The sequence below is a fragment of the Marmota monax genome, unplaced genomic scaffold (assembly GCF_021218885.2).
Source record: "Marmota monax isolate L192 unplaced genomic scaffold, Marmota_monax_Labrador192_F-V1.1 WCK01_AAM20220418_F8-fsc00029, whole genome shotgun sequence".
Lineage (NCBI taxonomy): Eukaryota > Metazoa > Chordata > Mammalia > Rodentia > Sciuridae > Marmota > Marmota monax.
In genome coordinates this window covers 6,343,660-6,369,952 of record NW_026693024.1, presented here as the reverse complement: position 1 = coordinate 6,369,952, position 26,293 = coordinate 6,343,660, and the positions used below count along the sequence as shown (strand labels likewise).

Here is a 26,293-nt window from a genome sequence, read left to right as displayed (position 1 = left end):
ATGTTTCTGTTCCTGCTGACTAGCATGAATACAAAGAAAATGTCTATAAACAGACAGCTTCGTTGATTATTAGTGATAAAGTTTCACTGGCATAACCTTTCTAAGAAGCAATTCAGCACTATCAAGAGACTTAAAACTGTTCATACACTTTTGAAGGATAATGACACTTTTAGGAATTTATCACAATGAAATAATTTAAATGAAGTCCAGTTAAACAAAAGGAAGTTTCATTTCAGAATACTTATGATAGAAAAATTATAAATAATATAAATGTCCCCAAATAAGAAAATGATTAAGAAAATTATAGCAGTTTTACAAACATATAATAAAATAGTACAGCATCAAAAAATATGATTCCAAACAATTTTAATAATTATATACTTGTGATAAAAAGGATATATAATTATAATATGACCTTATATATCAGTCTAAGCAAATACATATTCTATATAGAAACTGTGGGAAGAACTATGAAATAATTAATTGATAGCAATTATCTCTTCAAAATAATAGAAATTATCCCTATACCTTTTTTCCTACTCTTTACTTTTATCTAAATTTTCTGAATAAACACATCTTTTATATTTTAATTTTTTATTTTAAAAACACTGAATTACCATTATAAGAAAAAGATATTTCAAAATATCTGCCAGGTTGAGCTCAACACATTCTGATGCCTATATTAAACCCATTCATATCAAGAAAAATGCCCATATAAATACAACTTTGCTAAAGGGAGTTTAATTAATTGTATTCAACAACCAGCTAAGCAATTATTTTTCGTAAGAATGCAGGTGGAATGGTTGGCATACAAAACTTCTTAGCCTTTCCAATTCTTTTTCCCTAATCATAAATCAACTGTCATAAGCACAGTGCCAATTAGTCCAATGCTGTGTTTTTGAAGAAATAGGAAATTGATAATACCTTCTTCTATTCCAAATATATGTATCTCAATAATATCCATAGAAGAAATCTTTAATACATGTCAAAACTAAAATGATATATTACAATTTAGTACAAAGGAACTATCTCTAATGAATATGTTATTAAAACTTTGTTCAAATTTTACCTATGCTATACATGTGGTTCATTAGAGAAGTAGAACACCGGTATTGCTATCATAGTGGTACTTGTTGGCCTCATTCTGGACTTCTAATGATGGTCTGAGTACATCCTGTTCATATGATGAGCCAGGCCTTTGATAGAGATGGTCTTTTATTTTTTTTTTTAATTTTTTATTGTTGGCTGTTCAAAACATTACATAGTTCTTGATATATCATATTTCACAATTTGATTCAAGTGGGTGATGGTCTTTTAAAAGGCTTATTCTAATCTTCTACCTCTTGAACTCAGGTTTCTATCCAAACAGCATCTTCTGAATTGAGTAATCTCTTGCATACTATCACTGCACACTGTTTAATGTCAGTACTTGAGTGACAACATATTTCTCTGTATAGCTTGGGGGTATTTTTCACCTGTATTCATGATGTGAGGGTCATCATTATCACCACTCTCCTCCTACTTACCTGAACTTCATAACATTTCAGCAATTTCCCTATCATTCAAGGCTCATATAAGAAGTACATTATTATAAAGTTCAGCATTTATCCAACTCATTATTTTGGCTGATGGACATTTAGCATAAGAAGAGAAATGCAACACCTTTTCATTAGTAACATGAAACCGTTCAATGTCTTTTTCACAGGTTCACTTTCAAACATCAATGTAACATGAAGTCAGTATGAAATATTAACTAATGTTGATTTATAAGCCTCATTTCAAGCATTAGTAATTGCATAAATAGCATTTTCCCCTGTGTTTTATTTCATTTTTTATGTAAATCTTTTTATTTATATATAACATCAGAATGCATTACAATTCTTATTACATATATAGAGTACAATTTTTCATATCTCTGGTTGTATACATAGTATATGCACACAAATTTGTGTCTTTATACATGGATTTTGGATGTAATGATCATCACATTTCACCATCATTAATTATCCCATACCCCCTCCCTTCCCCTCCAACCCCTCTGCCCAATCTAGAGTTTGCATATTCCGCCCATGCTCCCACTCCCTATCCCACTATTTATCATCCTCCTTATATCAAAACATTCAGCATTTGGTGTTTGGGAATTGGCTAACTTCACTTAGCATTATGTTCTCTAATTCCATCCATTTATCCTCAAATGCCATGATTTTATTCTCTTTTATTGCTGAGTAATATTCCATTGTGTATATATGCCACATTTTTTTTATCCATTCATCTATTGAAGGGCATCTAGGTTGGTTCCACAATTTAGCTATTGTGAATTGTGCCGCTATAAACATTGATGTGGCTGTGTCCCTGTAGTATGCTGTTGTTAAGTCTATGGATATAGACCGAGGAGAGGAACAGCTGGGTCAAATGGTGGTTCCATTCCCAATGTTCCGAGTAATCTCCATACTGCTTTCCATACTGCAGAATTTCCATAATACCAATTTGCAGTCCCACCAGCAGTGTATCAGTGTACTTTTTTCCCCACATCCTCACCAACACTTATTGTTGTTTGTATGCATAACGAAACCTAAAGAATGAAATCAAAGAAGACCTTAAAAAATGAAAAAATCTACCTTGCTCTTGGATAGGCAGAATTAATATTATCATACTTCAAAAGCACCATACAAATTTAATGCAATTACGACCAAAATTCCAATGACATTCCTCATAGACATAGAAAAAGCAATCATGAAATTCATCTGGAAAAATAAGAGACCCGGAATAGCTAAAGCAATCCTTAGCAGGAAGAGTGAAGCAGGAGGCATCACTATACCAGACCTTAAACTACACTACAGAGCAATAGTAACAAAAACAGCATGGTACTGGCACCAAAACAGACTGGTAGACCAATGGTACAGAATAAAGGACACAGAGACTAACCCACAAAACTACAATTATCTTATATTAGCAAGGGTGCCAAGAACATACATTGGAGAAAAGATAGCGTCTTCAACAAATGATGCTGGGAAAACTGGAAATCCATATGCAACAAAATGAAATTAAACCCCTGTCTCTCACCATGCACAAAAACTAACTCAAAATGGATCAAGAACTTGGGAATACAACCACAGACCCTGCATCTAATAGAAGAAAAAGTAGGCCCTAATCTCCATCATGTCGGATTAGGCCCCAACATTCTTAATAAGACTCCTGTGGTGCAAGAATTAAAATCAAGAATCAGTAAATGGGATGAACTTAAAACTAAAAAGTTTCTTCCCAGCAAAAGAAACAATCTGTGAGTAGAGAGCCTGTATCTTGGGAGCAAATCTTTACCTGTCACACATCAGATAGAGCACTAATCTCTAGGGTATATAAAGAACTCAAAAAGCTAAACACCAAATAGATAGATAGATAGATAGATAGATAGATAGATAGATAGATAGATAGATATATAGATAATCAATCCAATCAATAAATGGGCCAAGGACATGAAGAGACACTTCTCAGAAGATGATGCACAATCAATCAACAAACACATGAAAAAATGTACATTATCACTAACAATCAGAGAAATGCAAATCAAAACCACTCTAAGATTTCATCTCACTCATAAATAGCATTTTTAAGGCTAAATCATTTCAAGTGGCCTTGAAACCAAAGGAATCTATAGAAAGAACATTTTTTTTTTGTTATTTGTTTTTGTTTGTTGAGTTTGTTTTGAGGTGCTAAAGATTCAATCAAAGAATTTGCGCATTCTAGACAAGTCATCTACCACTGACTTACAGCCCAGGTATTTTATTTTATATTTTCCTTTATTTCGAGACAAGGTCTCACTGAATTGCCCTGACTCATGTCAAACTTGTGATCCTCATGTCTCAGCCTCCTGAGTAGCTGAAATTACAGGCATGAGCCACCTCATCAAAATTGGTTTTTAAGGTAAGCAGACTTGTTCTTCAGGGAACATAAAATTCCCTGGTCATCAAGCTGAATTATAGAGGTCGCGTTTTTATGAAATCTAATACCCAAGAAGTTACTTTTCACAAAAGTTGAAAAGTAGCTGAGTGGAGCCTAAGAATGAACAATTACACTTGTCTTCCAGTCCAGCTTCTCTTAGTGAGTTTGTGTTTCTGCTACAACATTGGACTGAACTAGTCAGAAAATATTTCTTAAGCCACATATCCTTTCTTATATAAATAATGAAGGTCAAATAAAATGCATGTCTCTTTCAAACATCTTGAAGTAGGTTTTCTGTCCCATTCTCTGGCAACTTCAGTATGCCTGCAACACCAGTATATCCAAGAACATTCAATTGAGAGATAACATGCTTAAAACTAACTGGTACCTTTTCATTAATCATCATTAAGTCTTCTAAAAAATGAGTACCAATACAAAGCTACTTCATCCGGCAAATTTATTATATTTAAAACTGCAGTTTCCTATAAATATCTTCATCTCATCAATGAGATTTTTGGTTACATTTTTATAAGCAAAGCTTTTACCATAGATATGTTGAAATCTTATACTATGAGCTTGTTAAATTTCTGTGATCTCAGAATATTCTTTATTGATTTTTGACATTCAGTTGTATCTGATATGTTCTCAGTTATACCATAAAGCATACGCCACAAACAGGTACACTTTCAATTCTTCACTAACCAATCCTCTCTATTTGTACACAGTCACCATCTTTACTTTTTCACTATGTGATGTTTTCCTACTTTTTATTAGCTCCTAGTCATCAATGTTACTGTAAATATTCCATAACTTGTCTTTCTAATTCCTTAGGTTTATAACAAGTCTGTTCTGTATGCTATTCTATCTTCTACATTTCTGATAATTACAGATTTTTCCAGTCCTCTTTTGACTTTTACCCACAGGTCATAGCTCTTTCTACATTTTCATAATGCAAATAAATTCAAAGTCACACTGCAAATTCAAAGTCATATATATATCGAAAAAACAAGGGCTGGGGTTGTGACTCAGTGGTAGAGAGCTTGCCTCGCACATGTGAGGCACTGGTTCGATCCTCAGCACCACATAAAAATGAACAAAATAAAGATATTGTGTCCATGTGTAACTAAAAAAATTTAAAAAAAATAAAAAAAAAACAGTAGAAATCAGCATGACCATTACAGCAGGGATACAATTCACAAGTCAAATCAGTTCAGATCTTACACCAAAATAAGTTTTGGCACTCATATTTATTTTTGAAAATTTTGTTTTCAGCACTTTTTTTCAGATTTTAAAATTACAAATAAGAAATAATGGATCCAGATTTCCCTAGGTCCTAATTGTACTATGTCATGCCAACTGGCCCCTAATCTGGCCCTGTCCCTTGCTTGGCTTTTCCACCTTCACCACCATCCAACATTAGGCACTCCAAGAGGCCCTTCAAAAACACACATGTGACCACATAACTTCTCTGCTAGGAAATCCCTGGAAGTCCCCAATATTAAATATGGATTTTTAATAGCCAATTCAAACTTCCTTTCCTGCCTCCTCCTCTTGGATACTTTCTCAAGACACGTACATTTCACTCTTCAGCACCTACGTGTTAAGGGAAAGATGTCAAAATTTTGAGTTCCTCCATAAATAATATTTTCTTTAATTCTATGTATCAACATGAATATATTAACAGCTATATTAGAATTTGAATTATGTGGTAATAGGTCTCAATGAAAGTAATTTCATTGATATTAATTAAAAGGGAAATATAATTTAATAGAAGCATACAATAAAATACAATGCCAGTAATCAAATGATATTTAGAGAAAGTGACAAGATCAGGCCACAGAATCACTAAATTACCTGAACCAAAAAAGACCGAGAAGCCAAGTGCACAGATGAAACTTGGTCATAGAGGAGAAAGACCTTAAAGATCAAACATCAAAACCCCAGTTCCTTGTGCTGGTCACATGGCCAGAGCTTCTTTCTGAGAGGGAGGCTGTACAGAAAAAAAGGCCACATGCAAATGAAGTCAATCATTAGAGACAAGGCCATACACTGATATACAGACATCTCCCTTGGAGAATAATGGGGTTTATTCTGGGAGGAGATTTTTGAGAGGCACAAAGCATAAGATGACCAAGATGCATAATAACACAGTATGCAGGGTGTAAAATTCTAGAACTAACTGGGCACCAGGGAAACTCACCTCCTGCTGCCTTGGTTGAAATCAATATAAATATAGGTTTATATTTCTATATCTCCATGTTTAATATAGAAATTTTCATACTTTTCATGTCAAATGATCCAAGTAGCAATTACTTATGGGAATGAATCTCTTTCCATTAGAAAATAAGCTTTTGCAGCCAGGATTCATTTCTTTCATCATTTCTAGACACAGTCAGGCACACAAAGGACCTGCATAAAGTGCTTATTCCACAAAGGAAGTTCTTGTTCTAGGAATGAACACACCACAGGCTCACACAATTGCTTTCAGTGAGTTCAAGATAAAACAAGCTGCACGATAGGAACACTCAGCCACACAGAGTCAAATGGACAACACATTTTAAAATTATTGAACTGCAGTAACATGAAATCCCTGGAAGGGCATTTTCACATATACTTGTAATGACAGCAACCCATAACCTTCCCTAGAATTTTATCTACTTAGGATCAATTAATCTTTTTCACAGACTCCTGTACCTAATTCCTGGAAATGACTGCAGGTTCTGATTAACAAAGACGTTGCTTCTACCCTGGGCACTATTAACAAAGACGTTGCTTCTACCCTGGGCACTATAATAGCCTTCACAAACATGAAGTAAATACACTCTTTTTGAAACAATTCATCACCATGTGCTTTTCTGATTGATTCCGGAGCACGTAGGTGACAAAAGAGGACCCTCCAAGGCAGGAGAGTACAGCTCTAAGACATATGAGGGTCTAAAGTTCAGGAATATCAGCAGTCCCTTGATATTCCCAAGTGCATGAAGAAATGTAAGTAATTTTTAGCACAAATGGTTATATCTTTACCCATAATTGGTCTTAACAATGTATTTAAGGCATGGTATAACTATCAGCAAGAAATTGGCACTGGACTTTGCTGCCTGGGGCACATGGTTTACACTGGTTGGCAAAAGCGCATTACAATATTAATGAGCATGCCATTTGTCAGGACAATTATGCATGAATTTGGCAGCTGGACAAAGCAGACAAGCCCTATGAGAGAGAGAGTGCCAGGGCATATGGATCAGAGAGATCAACAAACCCCTTGACACTTCAGTTTTTAGCAATATTGTCTTTTTGTGTAGATAACGTCTTTTTAAAAAAATAAATAAATCAGCCTAAGGAATAAAAAAGTCATGGGAAAAGCAATTATTAAAAAATTATTATCTGAATATACAATGCCATTTGTGCATTCAGAAGACATTTCTCTTCATCACTGTAAATCAGTAGAGAAATGACTGTCAACATCATTCTTTGTTAATAAATGCCATATTTTCAATAAGGAGAGTTTTGAAGCTGTCCTGTCACACTGGAAACTTCTTAATTATTTAAGAATACAGAAGTACTCCTAAAAAAAAAGTATCTTAAGCTACATGTAGAAACAAATGGAAGATACAACTTTTGAAAGGCTGATTTTTTTTTCCTTAAACACAAATCACAGTACTCAGTTTCAAGAGAAATCAGTTTTGCTATCATAAGTCAAAAGGTTAAAATGTGTAATTAAATGAAAGCATAAGGGAATGACTGCAGACCAAAGACCCTACAAAACTAATCTGAATACTTATTAATAAGTGTCTAAAGATTTTTTCCACATATGGTATTGAAGAGATTCCTAATCACTTTCACTATTTTTCACTTTAAAAAGTATCATCACTGATTAAGGTCATGTTATCAATATCCATTAGTTTGGGTGCTTTAATAAATATGCCAGGGGAAAAGTTCCTCTCACTGCATAAGGAAAGAAATAATATATACACACTGCAAAACAAAAATACTTAGCTGGGGGCTGGGGCTGTAGCTCAGTGGTAGAGCACCTACCTTGCATGTGTGAAGCACTGGGTTCCAGCCTCAGCACCACATAAAAATAAAGATATTTAAAGAAAAGGAAAAAGTTTAATTGAGAAACATGGTATTAGAAATAAATAAATACTTAGCTAGATGTGGTGGCACACAGCTGTAATCCCTTCGGGGCTCAGAAGGGTGAGGCAGGAGGATCGCAAGTTTAAAACCAGAATCAGAAACTTAGCAAGGCTCTAAGCAACTTAGTGAGACCCTGTCTCAAAATAAAAAATAAAAAGGCTGGGGATGTGGCTCAGTGGTTACGCATAGTTGGGTTCAATTCCCTGTACAAAATTAAAAAAAAAAAAAAAACGAAAATTATCCTCATGTTCTTTAGCATCAGCATCTCAAGAAAGTCAATATGAAACATCAAAAATGTTAGTTGACCTCAACTTCAATAAACCTATTACTCATCATTTTTGTTTTTAGCAATAGGTATTAACTGAACTGTACTGGTATGTATTCCAAATTTGGGGAATAAAAATGTAATTATTTATCCACAGAATTCAGCATTCAGAAAAAGTTTAAAGTAATCTTGCTAGTGTATGTATCTTGCTACATACTAGCAAGATATATATGTATGTATGTATGTATGTATATATATATATATATATATATACACATATATATTATTAACTGATTAAAAAATAAATATTCAGCTGATGAAAAGTAAGGTTTTTCATTCAGAAAAAAACTTAGCAAACATAACAACAAATACAATTAAAAATTATTTTAAATCAACTAATTGGATATGAAAATTATTTTAAGGAATTATAAATGTAACTGCTACACAGGGAAAAAAAATAGCCTCCTGGTTAAAAATCCTCTTCTCCTAAGTATTCTAAATAAACAATTTTATCTAAGAGTCTCCAAATAAAAGTATTGCATTTAAAATCCTGGAGCCTTGACTATAATGAAGAAAAGAGGAAACTACAGTAGACACAGGCTCTGCCAGCTCTTTAGCCCACAATATCAAGAGGAGCCTAACATCCTGGCCTGGCTTCCTACCCACAAATGGTGATGTTACATCATCTTCCCTATGAAGCCTTTTCTTCTTCTTTACTTAATTTTTTCTTTCATTTAATACTCATAACAACACAATGAAAGACACTGAATAATTTGCAATCGTGTCTGATGGTAACTGCTGGAAGAGCAAGCTTCAGTCCTGACTCTTCCTAGGTCCTGTCCACCCTGCAATCTCTGTTGCCTGCCCTCTCCAGGCGCGTCAGCCCACCTCGCTTTTACCAACAGACAGAGTTTCTAACAAGTACTCCATGAAATTTCTTTTCACATTGAAACACGTCTTCCCATTGCTATGATTCATAATCCCAGAGATGTTTTATCTCTGTACGCTTCATCAGTAGCCTTCACTCTCTCCTCAGGGAGAACTGACCGGCTCCTCCTCCTTCACACCCGTTTCCTATACACACTTCACTCTAGGCGCATAAAATTCATTGAAGTTGTATGTAAGGCTCTAGTTTATCTATTAGATTTTAATCTACTTGAGGACAAGGACAATGTTTTGTTCTTTAGAAGGAATTTCTTTCCATGTCAAACAGAGTAAACCCAATTAAGAACATCTAATTCTATATACTTCCAAATAACTATTTATCTGAGAAAAGATATCACCATTTCATTCACAGTGACACTTTCAAAGTTCCATCCATTCTCCACAGCAGATCCAATGGTACAACAGAAAAAAAAATAGTTTATTTAGCAAGCCATAGAAAAAGATGGAAATCAAACAACTTTTTAAATTCATAAATCAGAAAAGGTTGTTATATACATGGTAAATTATATTCTGAATATAGCAGCAAGCTAGCACAAGGGTAGAACTTCAGCCCACATATCAGGACTCCATCACCCTAATTAGCTAATACATGAAAGTATTTAATTGAAACTGTGAAGTACATAAACAGGATACATATTTTCATTATTTGTAGTATTTATGTTGTAGTATTATGTTCTATAACATTGCTGTGGTCACTAAATTAGCAAATACTATAGCAATGCTCTTACAAGAAATATAGTGTTACTTTCCTGGGAGAGCATAATTGAACTATAATCCTATATATTCCATACTTGGGGAATAACAACATAATAAATTATCCACATCATTTTTTGTCAACTGATCAATACATAACCTTGCATGAGTACTTCTGTTGAAACAGACTTTATTCAATATACACTACAAATACATTAACACTGAACTCCCAGCCGAAAGCAGTATTTCTCAGGTTTAAATGGAACTTCCAACACAGGTGTTTTCTCTGTTGCACCTCACATCCTCCCTGCCCTTCAGGACTAGAGAAAGCTCTTCAACACTAAGCTTGGGGGCCATTTTAAATAGCAAAATCATCAACAAAAAAAGGTAAAACTTTGTGAAACACGACACTAAATAGTCCACAACCAGGGCACTTGCTCACAGTGTGAAAGATGAGACATGAAGGCAGAATGTCACCTAATTCAACTTCAACTGGCTGGGAATGTGCACGTCAGGCAGGTCAAAGGTTTTCCCGTTCTGCACATTTACACAGGAATAGAAGCAACTCCAGTATTGATTTTAGTACAAATAAGTGCTGATAAGTAAGCATTTCAAAAATACAGAATACATGAATAATTATGATTGAATGTATATCAAAAAATTAAGCCAGGCGCGGTGGCACACGCCTGTAATTCCAGCAGCTTTGGAGGTAGAGGGGGAGGATCCCGAGTTCATAGCCAGCCTCAACAAAAGCAAGGTGATAAGCAACTCAGTGAGACCCTGTCTCTAAATAAAATACAAAATAGGGCTGGGGATATGGCTCAGTGGTTGAGTGCCCCTGAGTTCAATCCCCAGTACCAAAAAGGAAAAAAAAAAAAAAAAGAAATTAATAATAGCAGATACCTCCAGAGAAGGGAGATAGAAGAGAAAAAGAAATTTATGTTTTATGATACAACTTTTATCCTTTGAATTTTGTAGTATGCATATGAATTTTATGATCCTATGCTCTGAGAAAACAGCATAAACATATTAGTAATTAAGAAACTAAATATTGAATTTTGGATTCAAATACAAAAAGGCAACAAAATTAAGAAGAAAAAAATTAATTATTCAAAGTAGAAAAATCACTAATATTTGGAACCTCCACATTGAGGAAACTGTGAGCACACTCTCAAGGGAGGGAATAGCACAGAAAATGACCTAAAATCAAAGAATCCAATGATCATGAGCTCTCAGTTCCCACCAAAGGACAGAGCCACAGCAAGTAGGATACAAAATGAGATTGCTTTTAAAAATAACTATCATAAAAACAGCTTTATATGACATTTTATGGAAAAATAAATGCCAATGAGGCAAAGCAGCACAAACACACATGGCGACACGTTTTACACAACACTTAAAATGATTTTGTATAAAATAATGGTTCTCAAAGTATAATCTCAAGACCATCGACATCAGCAGAAGCTGCTACCTGAGCTTCACCCCAGACCCACGAAACAGGAACTCCAGGGCAGGCAGTCTGACCCCAGGAACCCACCAGGCTGATTCTGCTGCCAACTAAACTTTTGGAACCTCTAGCATAGAAATGTCACTACATGTAGAAATGTTACTATATTAATCAGAAAATGTAAACACAATTTAAACTTTTCTTATTAAAAATGATTTGTCTGTGGGGAAAATCCACTGTTGTTCTGTGCAATAATACAGTCACTAAAGATTAGATTCCGTATGATTCTCTTTAAGTAAAGCAAAAGGAAAAGATAAAAACTAATTGTGGGTGAAAAATATGGGAGCAATATATTCTTCTGACAGGTACTGGTGAAGCCTGACTGGAAAGTATTACAGGAGGACTTCTTGGGAAGATAATAATGTTTAGAACCCTGACAGGTTTGAATTACGTGGATGCATACAATTGTCAGAACTCAATGAATGATATTTAATATCTACTTATTCATTGTATGTAAATTTTACCCGAAGAAAACAATAGTTGTATACTAATACTAAGCTCTAGATAATGATTCACATTTAGGAAAAAATCTGCAATTTAAACCTCTCCCCAAAATAGATGGATTTGTAGACAAATAGAGGGCAAGAGAAGTGTGAGTACGTAATAAGTCAAGTATAATATAGCACATTTATTGTAGAGTCTCCATGGTGGCTATGTGGAGGTTTACCATAACATGTTTTTCAACTTGCTCTGAAAGTTTAAAAACTTTAATTAAAAAATGTTGGTGGGAAAAGAAGGTACAGAATTAGATCGAGAATACAACAGTACACTCAAGAGTATGGAGCCTGATCTGTATGTGTAGATTTTAAATTGTAGGGATTTATAGAAGTGGCTCAGGGTGAAAAACCACAGGAAAATGGGGCACAGACCCTGATGGAAACCAAAGCAGCTCTATTTGATATACTTCACAAAGTGGTATTTCATGAAAAATTCTTATAGGCTCCAATAATGCAAAGCAACACACACACACACAGAAAAATCATTGCTGAAGATAATGATAATGTTATCCACATAAATCCCATGGGCCTCATAACAAAATATGCATGTCTTTTTCAGAAATAGTTGAGTAACATACAGAGTGGTGCCTCATACATACACTCATAGAGTTAGCAAAGAAAGGACATTAAAGATCAACTGGTTTAAAATCTTGACTTTGCAGATAAGAAAGTTGGGTTCAGCAAGGGAAGAGACTGTTTGTCCCAGGGATCAGAAGGAGGTAGACAGGGTGCCCAGGCTCCAGAGGCGCAGCAGGCCCTGGGCTAGACTGCATACCAACATGGCCTACCGCCATCTCCAGCACCCCTGAGGAGTCTTTTAATGAGATTTTTCTCCTTATTTGGGTGACAAGGCATTTGAACAATGAAGGTCTGTGTTTCCTATGACAAAATGTTTCAAAAACAGAAAGTCCGTTTTATTCATAACTGCCTATGAAAGACTACAGACCTATTTTCAGATTTTGGCATTTATTTGAAATTCAGATTCTTTAGTATAACCTAATATGAGTTATAGAGATAATTAATGTAAATGTGAAAATCTCAAGGTAAATGAGAGAACAAAGGAAAAGGAATGTTTTTAAAGTTCAAGCCACTTTCCTATGCTATTTACAGCATTTAGCTGTCTTCAATTCTCAAACAAAAAATTCAAACACTAAGCTGAAATCCCTCTACTATAGGTCTATTACCAGTTCTAAAAAAGAGCACATGAACCTTATTTTATACATGTGTCTGAGAAACTGTGGGCTAAACTGCTACTCAAAGGAACCCTAGACTTAATCTTTCCCTGTAACCAAGATAGCTCTCTTAATTTACCTTGGAATGAGGTGACATCCCGTCAACCATACTCCTGTAATCTGTTTTCATCCATTGTGCATTACCATAAAAAAATACTTCAGGCTCCCTAACAATAAGGAAAGGAGGCTCACAGTTCTGGAGGTCCAAAGGCCCATATCTGGTGAGGGTCTTCTTGTTGGCAAAATCTCAAAACAGCACTGAGCACCACAGGACAAGAGACAGGGAGCATGAGTAGCTCTTCTGGTATGTCTGTGTGTCTCATAAAAGCCACCAGTAGTCATTCGTGAGGGTTCCACCCTGCTGACCTTGTCTAATCCTCATCACTACCAAAGCCTCCAACTTTAAACACACCATATTCAGATTAAGTTTCCACCTTTTTAATACCTCATAATAGGGCTTAATCCCAACACAGGAACCCTCAGGGACCTTCAAACCACATCTAAACCACAGTGGCTATCAGTCTTACCATCTATGCATTTCTGGATCTCTCTGATGTCTTTCAACATCAAAATAGATGCTTCCTTTAACATTTTTCACCTCTACAACAGATCAAAGAACATCTCTAAAAGGCTGTCACCTTGTTAATTATCACCTGCAGCAAAAGGTCTGGTAGAAGAACAGATGAATAATAAAAACAGTAATAATGGCATGATTTTAATTTTTTATCATCAAATCATCATTGCTTGTGTCACTAAGCATTTCACATATATTATTTCATTTACTCAGCACCAAAATTCAAGACGAATACTATTTTATAGAAAAAAAAAGTCTCTATAAATCACATAGCAAAAAAATATGGGACTGGCAAGAATTTTAAGCCCAAATCTAACAACAAAACCCAACCTTTCTGCACAGATTGTGGGTGGTGGATAAATTTCAGTTATTCAGGCCAAGTCTGCTCATTCGAACTTCCCTGCCGCTGGCTGCTCCAGCAGAGCTTATTGACTGGGGCAATGTGTTCTCTAGTACAGATGGAGGCAGCCAAGAGACACAGTTGCTCACTCTAATAATACATGGCCTCCTCTCTGCACCACCTGCTCAACAGCCTACCCTTGCCTTTTCAGTCCTGCAGATCAGGGAGGAACAGTACATCCAAGAGAAATTACAGGTTGCCCATGGCATAAAAAGGACCACCTGCCACCCCGAATGTGAAAATGAGACTGGTTATGGCTCTAAGGGCCTTCCTTCTGGTCAGTTTGGTCTGTCACACATCCCTTACTGCCTCCACCTGCATGAACCAGCTAATGTGCAGCAAATGTGGTCACCAGCAAATGCCTTCAAAGGAAACAAGGTACTCGCTCACAACAGCAGACAGCCTATCCACAGCAAGCAGCTGCAGTGGCCTTTCAGGATCAAGACTTGAGACTTAGATAAACTGGACCCACAGGCTGCTTGCTTTGAAGTGGCTTCTGTGACATCTGGTGAGGTGAAAAGACACATCAATTTAGGTGACCACACACCTCAAAACAAGCAGCATGGTGATCTCTGAAAAGAAGGCATGGAAGACACACCTGTCACCTGGCTCACAGCACAGAAAAAGAAGGCACTTAGAGCAATGGTCGCTCTTAGCCATCACCACGAGGACCAGTTGTGAATGTGTTTAGTATTTGAGCCCAATTAAAGGCTTTTTGTGTGTGGGGGGGGGGGGAGGGGGTACCAGGGATTGAACTCAGGGGCACTCAACCTCTGGGCCACATCCCCAGCCCGTTTTTATATTTTATTTAGAGACAGGGTCTCACTGAGTTGCTTAGCACCTTGCTAAATTGATGAGGCTGGCTTTGAACTCCCTCTCCTCCTGCCTCAGCCTCTCAAGCCACTGGGATTACAAGCGTGTGTCACCGCACCTGGCATAATAAGTGGATTTTTATTTTTTTAACAGAATTGAGGAGACAATTTTCATTTTTGAAATCTTTAAGGGGGACAACTCAGGCATCAAAAGTAAGCAGTGAAGTTGGATACAATAGGGATGCCTGTAATCCCAGAGGCTCAGGAGGCTGAGGCAAGAGGATTGTGGGTTCAAAGCCAGCCTCAGCAATTTAGTGAAGCACTAAGCAACTCAGTGAGATCCTGTCTCTAAATAAAATACCAAAAAAAAAGGGCTAGGGATGTGGCTCAGTGGTTGAGTGCCCCTGGGTTCAGTCCCCAGTACCAAAAAAAAGCAAGCAGTGAGGCATGAGGATGTGCAGGATAGAAAGGCCCTCCCCCTCCCACAGGAAACAGCCCCCATAACATTAGCTCCCATCACAAGGCACTCCTTCCTTCACTTAGAGTCCCTGTCTCTCTCAATTTGCTTATGTCCTTCATCATCTTGGGAATGCTTTCATTTAATTTCTATTTCCCTACTTGGATTACTTTTATCATAATTTTATGTTCTGGACTCAAGTTGCCTACAATAATTTAGGTTAAAAGGAAAGTTAAAAAATAAACAATAATACTAGCTTCTTATCTGTATGAGGCTAGAAAAATTAGATAAATAAAATAAACCTGCTCAAATTATGTGAAAAGAAAAATAATCAGTTTTGGCATAAGGATCAGAATAGTCCAACTGGAATCACATGATCATAATGCAAAGAAAGCATCTTAAAGGACCTAAAGAACAATTTGGTCATCTTGCAAAAGATGAAAGCAAGATCTTGAAAGATTCAACTTACAGTTTATAATGCTAGCTATTTATGGCACTCCACAACTTTACAGCATAACTTTCATGTAATTGGCACTTTCAAAGATAAAAAGGGGATATCCTCCCCAGGTACACTGGCATATGCATATAATTCCCAGTAACTCAGGAGGCTGAGGCAGAAGGATCTCAAGTTTAAGACCACCATGGGCAGCAAGATCCTATCTCAAAAAAATAAAAAAACAGGGCTTAATCCCCAATACCACAAACAACACAACAACCAAAGGGGACATCCTTAAACAACCTTCCTAGGCTTCCCTGGGACTTCCATCCATCATCAGCTGATGAACAAACACTTCCAGTGAAGCACAAAAACCAACAGTTCTACTTTGCTAAGAAATGTTTATTTGCACAATAATGTGAATAATGCAGTCCATTTATTTATATTAGTTTCTAAAAATGAGTGGAAATGGAAAAATATAAGTGTTGATAGTAACAACACAACCTGAGACAAAGATGGACATAACTAAGTACACAAAAGTGTGAGACTAAGGATCAACAGAACAATTTTAGGACATCAGGTCAGTGGGTCTAGTTACCCTTTTCACTCTATAACCAAAAGACCTGACAAGAACAATTTTAAAGGAGCAAAAGTTTATTTGGGGCTCATGGCTTCACAGGTGTCAGTCCATAGATGGATAGCTCCACTACTTAACACCAGGGGCGATGTAGAGCCTCATGGGAAAGAGAGAGACTTCATACACCAAGGGCAAAATATAAACCCCAAAGGCACACCTCCAAGAACCCACCTCTGCCAGCCACACCCTACATGCATACAGTTACCACCCAGTTAATCTCTATTAGTGGATTAATGCACTGATTAGGTTAATGCTCTCATGATCCAATCATTTCACCTCTAAATTTTCTTGTATTGTCTCACACAAATAGCTTTTGGGAGACAACTAATGTCTAAACCATAACAGTAGGCAAAGTTGAGAAAAAATAAGAATTAAACATATTCCAAATACCAAGACTACAATGCCTAAATATCTTCCATTCAATGAGGGAAGTGAGAGAAAATTTAGAAAAAAATCACATTCAAGAAATGAAAACTAACATCACAACATTCCACTCACTCAAATACAGAAAAGGAGTTTATAGGTCTATTCCCTAGGCATATGGCACACTCAGAAGACAGTAGCTACTGCCTTACAAGACAAAAAGGGGAAGAAAAAAAAAAAAGATAGCATCAAAATCTACCTCACACATTCCTGCTTCAGCTCTTATAAAATCTTGCAAAAGACTTTGACAAAAAACTATACATTTATATTTAGAAATTTTACACTTTTTCAGTTCTGCAGGAACAAATAAACCAAATGTTTAGTTTCCATACATTAAATTTTTATCAACTTTTCCAGGAATGCATTTGAACTGAACGTGGAGGACGGTATTGGTGACAGAGAAAGGACTAGAAGCTTGTACTCCAGGACTGGACATCACTCATGTTTCTTCTGCAAGGTCAACTCCTAGGAGGGGACTGCATGGACTTTCTGATGCCTGCACTGACTACCCAGAAGCTACTTTTGGTCGCTCAGTTATTGGCACAGCGTTCTGGGTCGCTAAGGATATAAAAATGTGGTATCCTGATAGGCTAGGCTTCTTCCACTCACTCCATCCCTACCATGAGGAAAAATGGCTGAAGGCCACTCCGCTTTCAATTACTTTTTTAATTAAAGTACAACCAAGAAAATTAGTTTTGAATCATAAACAAAAATTCATGAGGCGGAGAAGGAAATAAATCAACAACAAATAATCACAGCCACTGTCAGCCTTACTTGTAAGCGCCTAACTGCAAGAAAAGAGGAGGAAGGTGATGGAATTTTTCTTCAAGACAATTGTTGGAACTGTATAGATGCCAAAAAAATAAATAAGACTGTTTTAGTTAAATAAATAAGTTGAAGTCAGTAATATCAACAACACGGCTACCAAGTAGAAGGTAAATATGTAAATTTTCATCACCATCTTTCTCTTTTGGTTGACTGGGGAACTAGACTTGCACTTTTCTGCTATCTTACGCAGTGAGCTACTTAAGCTATAGGATCACACAGTCACACAGATTGCTATAATACTTTCTATCTCTAAAAAAACAATACTTCTCTTGGTTCACCTGTACCCTTTCACTACAAATCTCCAAAGTAGTCTATATTGATGCCTCCGATCCTTCTCTGTTCTATCCCAGGCTCATTCCAATGAGAAATTTCTTCCCAGCCCACCAAGAAAATTTGTCTAGGTCAGCAACAACAACCACATTAGTATCCTCATGGTAGATATAAGTGTTCTTCTTTTTTGAACTATTAGCAGCATTTCTCCTTGGATATTCAGTAAGCATTTCAAACCTAACACACTCAACACTAAGCTCTTGTTTTACACAGCCTCTCCCAATTTGCTCTTCCCCCATCTTACTCTTTGGATGGGTCAAGTCAGAAACCATGGAGTCATCTTTGGTTCCTTGTTTGCTCATACTCCATATTTAACCCATGAACAGATACCTTGACTCCTACTTCTTCCCTTATATCTACTGCTACCACTCTGATCTAAAACATCAATAACTTCCCAAATTTTTACAATTGCCACCTAACTGATCTCCCTGTTTGTATCCTTACTCAACTATATTATAATTTGTGAACAGTTACAAGAGTGGTCCTCTTAAGACCCATTAAATATATTCAGTTTCCAAACTCTTCCAACACCCTGAAGAGGCAGAATTATAAAAGGATTCCTAGTGATCCTTGTACAATTCCCACCCTTTGACTGAGAATGATGGCTATCACTGCTGTGATTGGCAGAGGTGAAAGAGTTCTGCAGATGCACTTAAGGACCTGAATCAATTGACTATGAACAAATCAAAAAGGAGATGATCCTGTGTGAGTGTGGCTCAATCATGTTTCTCTGGTCTCAGAGACTGAGGACTTCAGAGATTCTCCAGTAGGCCCTGAAAAAACAAAGAGCTATAACGTGAACCACCTATGGAATGGCCTGTTTGCAAGAGACTGAGGGAAACCTCTAGGAGCTGAGGACCTTCATTCTATAGTCCAAAGAACTGAATTGTGCCAGCCACCATGTTGAGATTAAACCAGGATCCTGAGTTCCAGACAAGGCTTCAGCCCAATCAACACCTTGATTTCAGCCTTGTTAAGACCCTCAAGAGAAAACTCAACTGAGCTGAGGCTGAACACCTATAGAAGCTGTGAGACAGGAACACAGTTGTGTTCAGCTGTCAAGTTTGTATTATTACTACCTAGCAGCAGGGTGTATGGTCTAGAAATACTGTTGAACAAATGGTTTTGTTAGGTGCTTTGAATACTAAAAGCTACATGTATCAAAGTTCGCAACACAACTGAAATTTCAGATTATCCAACTAAAAGGTTATCATTTCTCCATTCATATATATAGTATTCTAAAAAATAAAGCAATAAAAAGGGGGCATTGCAATTGTTTTAATCACATAGCCCATGGTAATGAAAACCAAATTTCAAATGAAAAAGAGAATTAGAGGGCTCCTTATATTTTTATTTATGTAGCAGTCTCAGAATATTCTAAATGAGTATACAGAAACAACTGTGTTATAATGCCATTTTTTAAAGGAAAAAATTTATCAGTCTAAAGAGTTGATGTGACACTAAATAAGGGAAGAAAACTTCCCTGATGCATTTTTAGAGTTTTTAAAATAGTCTGCCTTGTTCAAATGACTTATTCCTGTTAGAGTACCTAATATGTCATGCTCAGTAGAGGTTACACATACAAAGATGATAATAAAGTCCACAGAATAAAACAAATGAATTTTGAGATATCAGTGTACAAGACACCCATGACAGGAAAATGAGAATTACAAGTAACAGCATCAGAGTCTGTTTAGGCTTTGGGAACAATTCTAGCAGAGAGCCAAACTGTCTCCCAGGCAAAGCTTCTCACTACTCTTCTCTCGGCACAGAAAATCTCTCCTCATGGCCACATAGCAAACAAATGGAAGTGAAGCAATGTGCACATATGAAATTGAATCTCTCTCCATTTCGTGTACTCTCTTCCCACAAGCTCCCAAGCAGCCCTCCCTCCCCAGTGTCCCATTAATTTACCACCACGGCAACACCCAGACAGGAAGAATGCACAGTGGCTTAGCTTGACTTGAAATAAAGGGAGCTCACAGGGAATGACCCTAATGCCCAAGACCTCATCCCAGGTTCCTTATGAAAGAACAGAAGAGGCTGGACATAGCCATTTCCCCAAGGCCCACTTCCACCTTTCTTATAAGGACATGGCACTGTTGGTTCCCTAATGGTCTCTTATGTTAGCCACAAATGGTAAACAGAAAATTCTGACTTTACTTTTAGAGTATCAAATGAAACAGGCCCATTTATTTTCATGAAAATCACAGGGATAAAGAAAAAAATGAGAATACCTATAAAGCATTCTAAGATCTTAGAAATAAACACACAGTAGAATGAATCTTCCACCAAGAAGAGACATCAGTCTGGATTTTCTACCTGACTTAGTGAAAACTAATCAATGAGCCTGGGGTATTTCTAAACTGTAACACTCAACCCCCTGCGATCCACACTGACAGCCCATGCTTGCTGCCTGGAAGCCTGGGGTGTTTATTTGACAAGGCCACGTGCAAAAACATCTCATACTTGACTACCAGAACAAAATATCTCATCAAAAAGTGTTGCCTGGCCATCAAACAGCAAAGAGACTCAATAGTTGTGATGAATAAAAAGTTGTTAGCTATTAATAATATATTATTAATATTATTAATATTGTTACTAGAGGAAATATTATTATATTATTATATTATATTATAATATATTATATTATTATATTATTATTATTATATTATTAATAATATATTATTAATATTATTAATATTGTTACTAGAGGGAGGGGACAATGGGAATATTCCCTTAGGCCAACCACCCATAGTGATATAACCTAAACTTAAGTATCCCAATATTCCTTAATACTATTTCTGGCCATCAAAGAAACTTAAGCTTTTCTTCTTTGTTGGCATCATAAAACTGGACCTTACAGGCAAATAAGCATAGATAATTCTATTTATCCTAAAAAGAACTTTACTTGAGATCAATATACTTCCCTCACTCAGCTTTTATAATCTGCTGAAACTGCTGAGAGTTGAGCTATCAGTCTGAAGTCTCCCAGTTCATTAACTTTTTTATATGCACAAAAACTTTAAAATTTTTCTAACTTGAGCCAGGTACAGTAGCACTCACTGTAATCCCAGCAGGTTGGGAGGCTAAAGCAAAAGGATCTCAAGTTCAAAGTCAGTGGTCAACAATTTAGCAAGGCACTAAGAAACTGGGCGAAACCCTTGTCTCAAAAAAATAAAGGATTGGGGATGTATGTAGCTTAAAGGTTGATTCCCGTGGTTCAATCCCTGGAAACAAACAAAAAAAAAATAAAATAAAATTCTACCTTGATCTTATTTCACTTTTTATCATCACCATTATTACTCAAGATTAATACACTATTATTATGATTGAGCTGACTAGGAATATGTGCCAGGAATAATTCAGAGATTTTTTTCCTGAGATGATAATTTCTCACTTACTAGATAGTTCCTTTAAAAAATAGTTACAAAATGACACTAGTATAATATTTTTTCATTAGAAAATGTAAAATATTGACAGGGAGTAGTCACACTACTCATCACAAAGGCCTGGCTTTGGCCACAAATGTTTTCTTATCCTCTTCCCCCACCATCCCCTTTGTTATACTTTTAGAGTGATTTAAAACTTTTTAGAGTTATTTAAAAATTCTTAATATAAAAGCCATTTTGAAAAAATCAACTTTCATTCCAAGTCATTTTTACAACAGCAACATCCAAACCTAATTGGAAAGAACAATATAGGTACATATATCAAGATCACTGCTTAGATAATATTTTTGAAAGTAACAGCATATTTAGGGAAGCTTGAGAAGTTGGGAACTACTTGGGAAATTGCATGTTCCAGGGAACTGAGCATCACAGTCCAGGTAGCTCTGCACTCTTTTCTCAACAAATAAGAGCAGTGCTGAGTCCTGGGGATTTGTGGGAAACCTGATCTACCCAAGAAAAAACAACACCAACAATTACCAAAGTAAATGTGTGTTTAAAATACAAAGAATGCAAGCTACAGAGTGCCAAATACCATAAACAATACCACAAACTGCCTTGCAGATCAGGAATTGGTGGCCCAAGATGATCACAGAAAGCATCATTAAAAAGGAACCTTCTGAGCAAGTGGGATAGGGAGGTGGGATGGAGGGGGACATTTTAGAGCAAAGGACAGAGCATGAGAAAAGAGTCTGCTGCAGGAGCCTGGTGGGCAAAGCTCCTACCCATTCCACTTGGGTTCTGCTTAGGACCGGAGAACATTTGAAAGGTTCTGCAGAAGATTTCTGAGGAGAAAATAAAGGAGACAAATATATACATCCATGTGAACATACAGAACACTTGGAGCATTTGGATGTCTGTGCTTTCTTTTATTATAGGAACCAAAGAACAATATGCCATTTGTGGGACAGAAAACAGCACAGCAGAAAGCAAGTCAATTAGTAAGAAAGTTTCAGAAATAATCTAAAAAGAATTTCTTCCTGAATCTAATAAGAAAATTCAAGCTATTTTATTCTACATAACAATGTCTGTTAAAACAATAATCCATAAGACGAACTTGACTTTAGAAGCACTAAGTTCATCTTTAAACTATTCTCTTTCTCAATGTCATCAAATTTCCATGCAGAAATATTAAAAGGACAAAAATAGCCAATAATCTATTTTAAAATAAGCTTTAAGTAAGTATTCAAGATTACTATCAAGAGTTTTCCTTAAAATTCTAATTGTCCTACCAAAAATATGTAGAGATATGATTGACATTTAACAAATAGAAGTGATGATTTTCCAGAAGCCTCTCTTCACAGGAACCTGCAATCTCTGGGTGAGTTTACACATCCTACCTACAGAAGCAGATACTTTTATGACCAACTACTAAGTTTTTAGTACTTTAGCCAAGTTAAGAAGGTAAGCCCAGAAGTAATGGAACATATCTACTGTAAAGAAGAAACCAAAATATTGTTATTAACCACCCCACAAGTGTGTGCCTAGAAAGCTAAAATTAATCAACTGACAAACTATTAGAATAAATAGCATCTTGGAAAAATGAATGAATTCAAAGTTTTGAAAAAAATCAATAGCATTTTTAAATCCCAGCAATAACCAATAGGAAATAAACATGAAACAAAAGGCATTTTTTATAATAATAGATATACAGTGAGCCAATACAAAGCAAGTCACAAAATTTACTAAAAAGCCAAGAAGTAAGAAAGATCTGAATAAATATAAAAAAAAAATTTCCTTGTATGGAAAAACTGAATAGTACAAAATGCTAGCTCTACCCAAACTAATTTCATGTATTTCCAGTGGAAATTTTTACACAGGGAGAAAGAAGGTAATGGGGAGTACTCTGTAAAAATTATCTCCAAGTTCATTTGAAAGATTAAACAAGTGACAAGAGCTAAGAATTGTTTTTAAATACAAGAAAATAATAATGAAAATTGGCACAAAAACTAACACAACAAAGAGACTCAGAAATATATTATAAACGTATATGCTGGCACAGTTGCAAAGACCTATAATCCCAGAGTCTCAGAAGGTGAGGCCAGGGACTGAAAATTCAAGGCCAGCCTTAGCAATTTAACAACACACTATCTCAAACCAAAATATTTTAAAAAGGACTGGAGAAGTCAATTCCCGGTACCAAAAATAAAAATGTGCACACACACACCCACACACATGTGTAAATATATAGATGGACAGATAAAATCTCATAAACCAATGTAAGATAACATATAATACCGAGAAATTGACTTAAGTATTTGGGTAGCAGAGCACAGTGGTACACACCTGTAATCCCAGCAATTTAGGAGGCTGAGTCAAGGTCAGCCTCAGGAATTTAGCAAGGCCCTAAGCAACTTAGCAAGACCCTGTCTCAAAATAAAATATAAAAAGGGCTGGGGAGGTGGGTCAGTGCTCCTGGGTAAAATCCACAGTACTTAAAACAAAAATGTATTTCGGGGGAAAATGAGGTTAATCTTCACTTCATGTCATGTGTCAAATAGACTGCAGAAAATTCTAAATTCAAAACAAAAGGGGGAAAAAAGAGAAAACTTAGGGGTAATTCTTTAACTGATTTTGGGTTAGGAACGCCTATTCTAACCTATTTTCTATTTTGTATTTCCAAATAAATACAAAAGAAATAAACAAAGTCAAAAAATGTATAGATTTTACCTCATCAAAGTTTAAAATTTTGCTGCTCATAAACATCAAAACACTGAAAGGGTATAAAAGAAAGAGGGACAATATATGTAGTGAATGACAGATTCAGCCACCATTTACTTAAGCTCTGGGACAAAAATCTCATGAAATGCTGGCGTCCTCTTCAACGTACTATACCATATAAACAGTTCTCTGCATCATTTTCAATTAAGATCTGGGAAACACACAAGTATAATTTATTTCAAAAACAAATCTAGACTTTTGAAAACAGTGCTATTTGTCCAAAGTCTTATGAGATCCCATATATGCAAATAAATATTTTCAGTTTTAATAACTCTTTGAAAAGACTCAACTTTCAGTTACGAGGGCTTGAAAAAGGCCCTGAGGTGTTTAGCACAAGATGCCATGTCTTTGTTCTTCTGGAGAAACAGCCTGTCTTTATTTTATAACTTCAAACTGGTATGTTCGAACCTTAGGTTGCCCTCTCCTCTCAGAGCATTCTTACTTAAAAACAATCTTACCTCTTGGTTTGTTTTAACGCCAATGTATAATATTAATAAATAAAAATAAAACACAAAAAAGATAAAAAGCTGAAAATTAATGGGAGAATCACATGCACACTGTGCAACTCTGCTTAAGTCTTACAAGAACGTTGTACTCAAGGACAGGTGCTCCTTTAAGTCTGCCCAAAGACAACATCAGGCAATTGGGGCAACACCTCTGAGATGACCTCTGAGGTCAGCATAGGTCTCCCAAATAAAATCTATTCCTGTCCCTCTCTTATCCTATAGAAAAGGCAAAATATATGCCCCATAAGTACAATAAGAATAGAGTAAAAAGCATAGATATCTGCTATCCATCTAAATAATTGTGCAAATAAGTACTAGCACTAGTATTCAACAATATGACTAAATTAAATGAGGTCTTTGTATAGCAAATGCTAACAATGCTCCCTTTCTACTTCACTAAGTTTCATATGCCCTTTGATTACTGGTCACACAACTTCTCCAAAAAAGTAAGTATCCATAAATAATAGCAAAAAACTTGTTCGTGATATTTTACATACCTGAAATAATTTAATTTCACATAACCGCAATGAAAATATTACAGAAAAATAAATGGTCTGTTACAACCAATTACTAGTTGCTCAATAACAAATTTTCACTTAAGAATATCTGTTGAAAAGTATCTGAAACAGTTTCTATCTGAATGACATCTGTGCATTTAATTAAATCAATTCTAGGTTTCAACACTATTCAAAAAATATCATCAATACATAAGTGCAAGACACAAAGAATGAATACACATCTATTAATAGCTTCATAGATATAGTCCATCCATCCAGAAAGCTTTTAGCACTGAAGAGGAACATCAACATAAAGCACTAGTATAGTTCCTTTTTACCTTTTCCCCAGTTCTAAAGAAGAGTGCCGATGTCTCTATCAGGCCTAAGCTAATAGATCACAAGTATCAAAGGGAGAGAAACTAAAATGCACAAGGACCTTGAAAATACATGTCACTTAAAGCAATAAAAATCATTGAAGCAAGGACACTAGCTTGATAGTAGGAACTCAGGACTGTTACACCTTACTGGAATGTGGGCATACATGTCAGGGAACCAATGCTTTCACAAGTCAAATGTCAATAGGTGTTCACATGCCTGACAAGCAAATTCAGTTCATCACCTTCACAGAAATCATCAAAAGGCATAATCAGATCCTAACTTTAATTTACAGGGAGGGAGGAAAAAAAAAAAAAAAAGAGCCTAGCTTCTCCAAACAAGACTTGCATTCTCTTAGAACCAGGAAGCAGTGGATGGGGATTCCATATCACCAAGAGGCAAACATGGCTCATCTGCCAAGAGGACCAATTTGGACTGGGTTTTTTGTTTTTTTGTTGTTTTTTTTTTTTTTTTTTCATTCTCTATTGAGAAAATGTTGGGTTTTTTTTTTTCTAATGATTTTATTTATTTATTTTTATATGGTGCTGAGGATCGAACCCAGGGCCTTGGACATGGCGAAGCAAGCACTCTACTGCTGAGTCACAACCCCAGTCCCAAGAAAATGTTTTTTAA

General features: G+C 36.0%; 1 protein-coding gene across 22 annotated transcripts in view; it reads right to left on the bottom strand.

Moving 5' to 3' along the window:
- The window catches only part of Fars2 (phenylalanyl-tRNA synthetase 2, mitochondrial), a 512,601-nt gene that overhangs the window by 404,376 nt on the left and 81,932 nt on the right, over window positions 1-26,293 (bottom strand). For 2 of the 22 annotated variants that reach the window (XM_058582375.1, XM_058582379.1), the window contains one exon: window positions 5,794-5,929. The exons of the other annotated variants lie outside the window; for them this stretch is intronic. The gene's annotated coding sequence lies outside the window, so the exon portion shown is untranslated. The remainder of the gene's footprint in view (window positions 1-5,793; window positions 5,930-26,293) is intronic. 22 annotated transcript variants of the gene reach the window in all.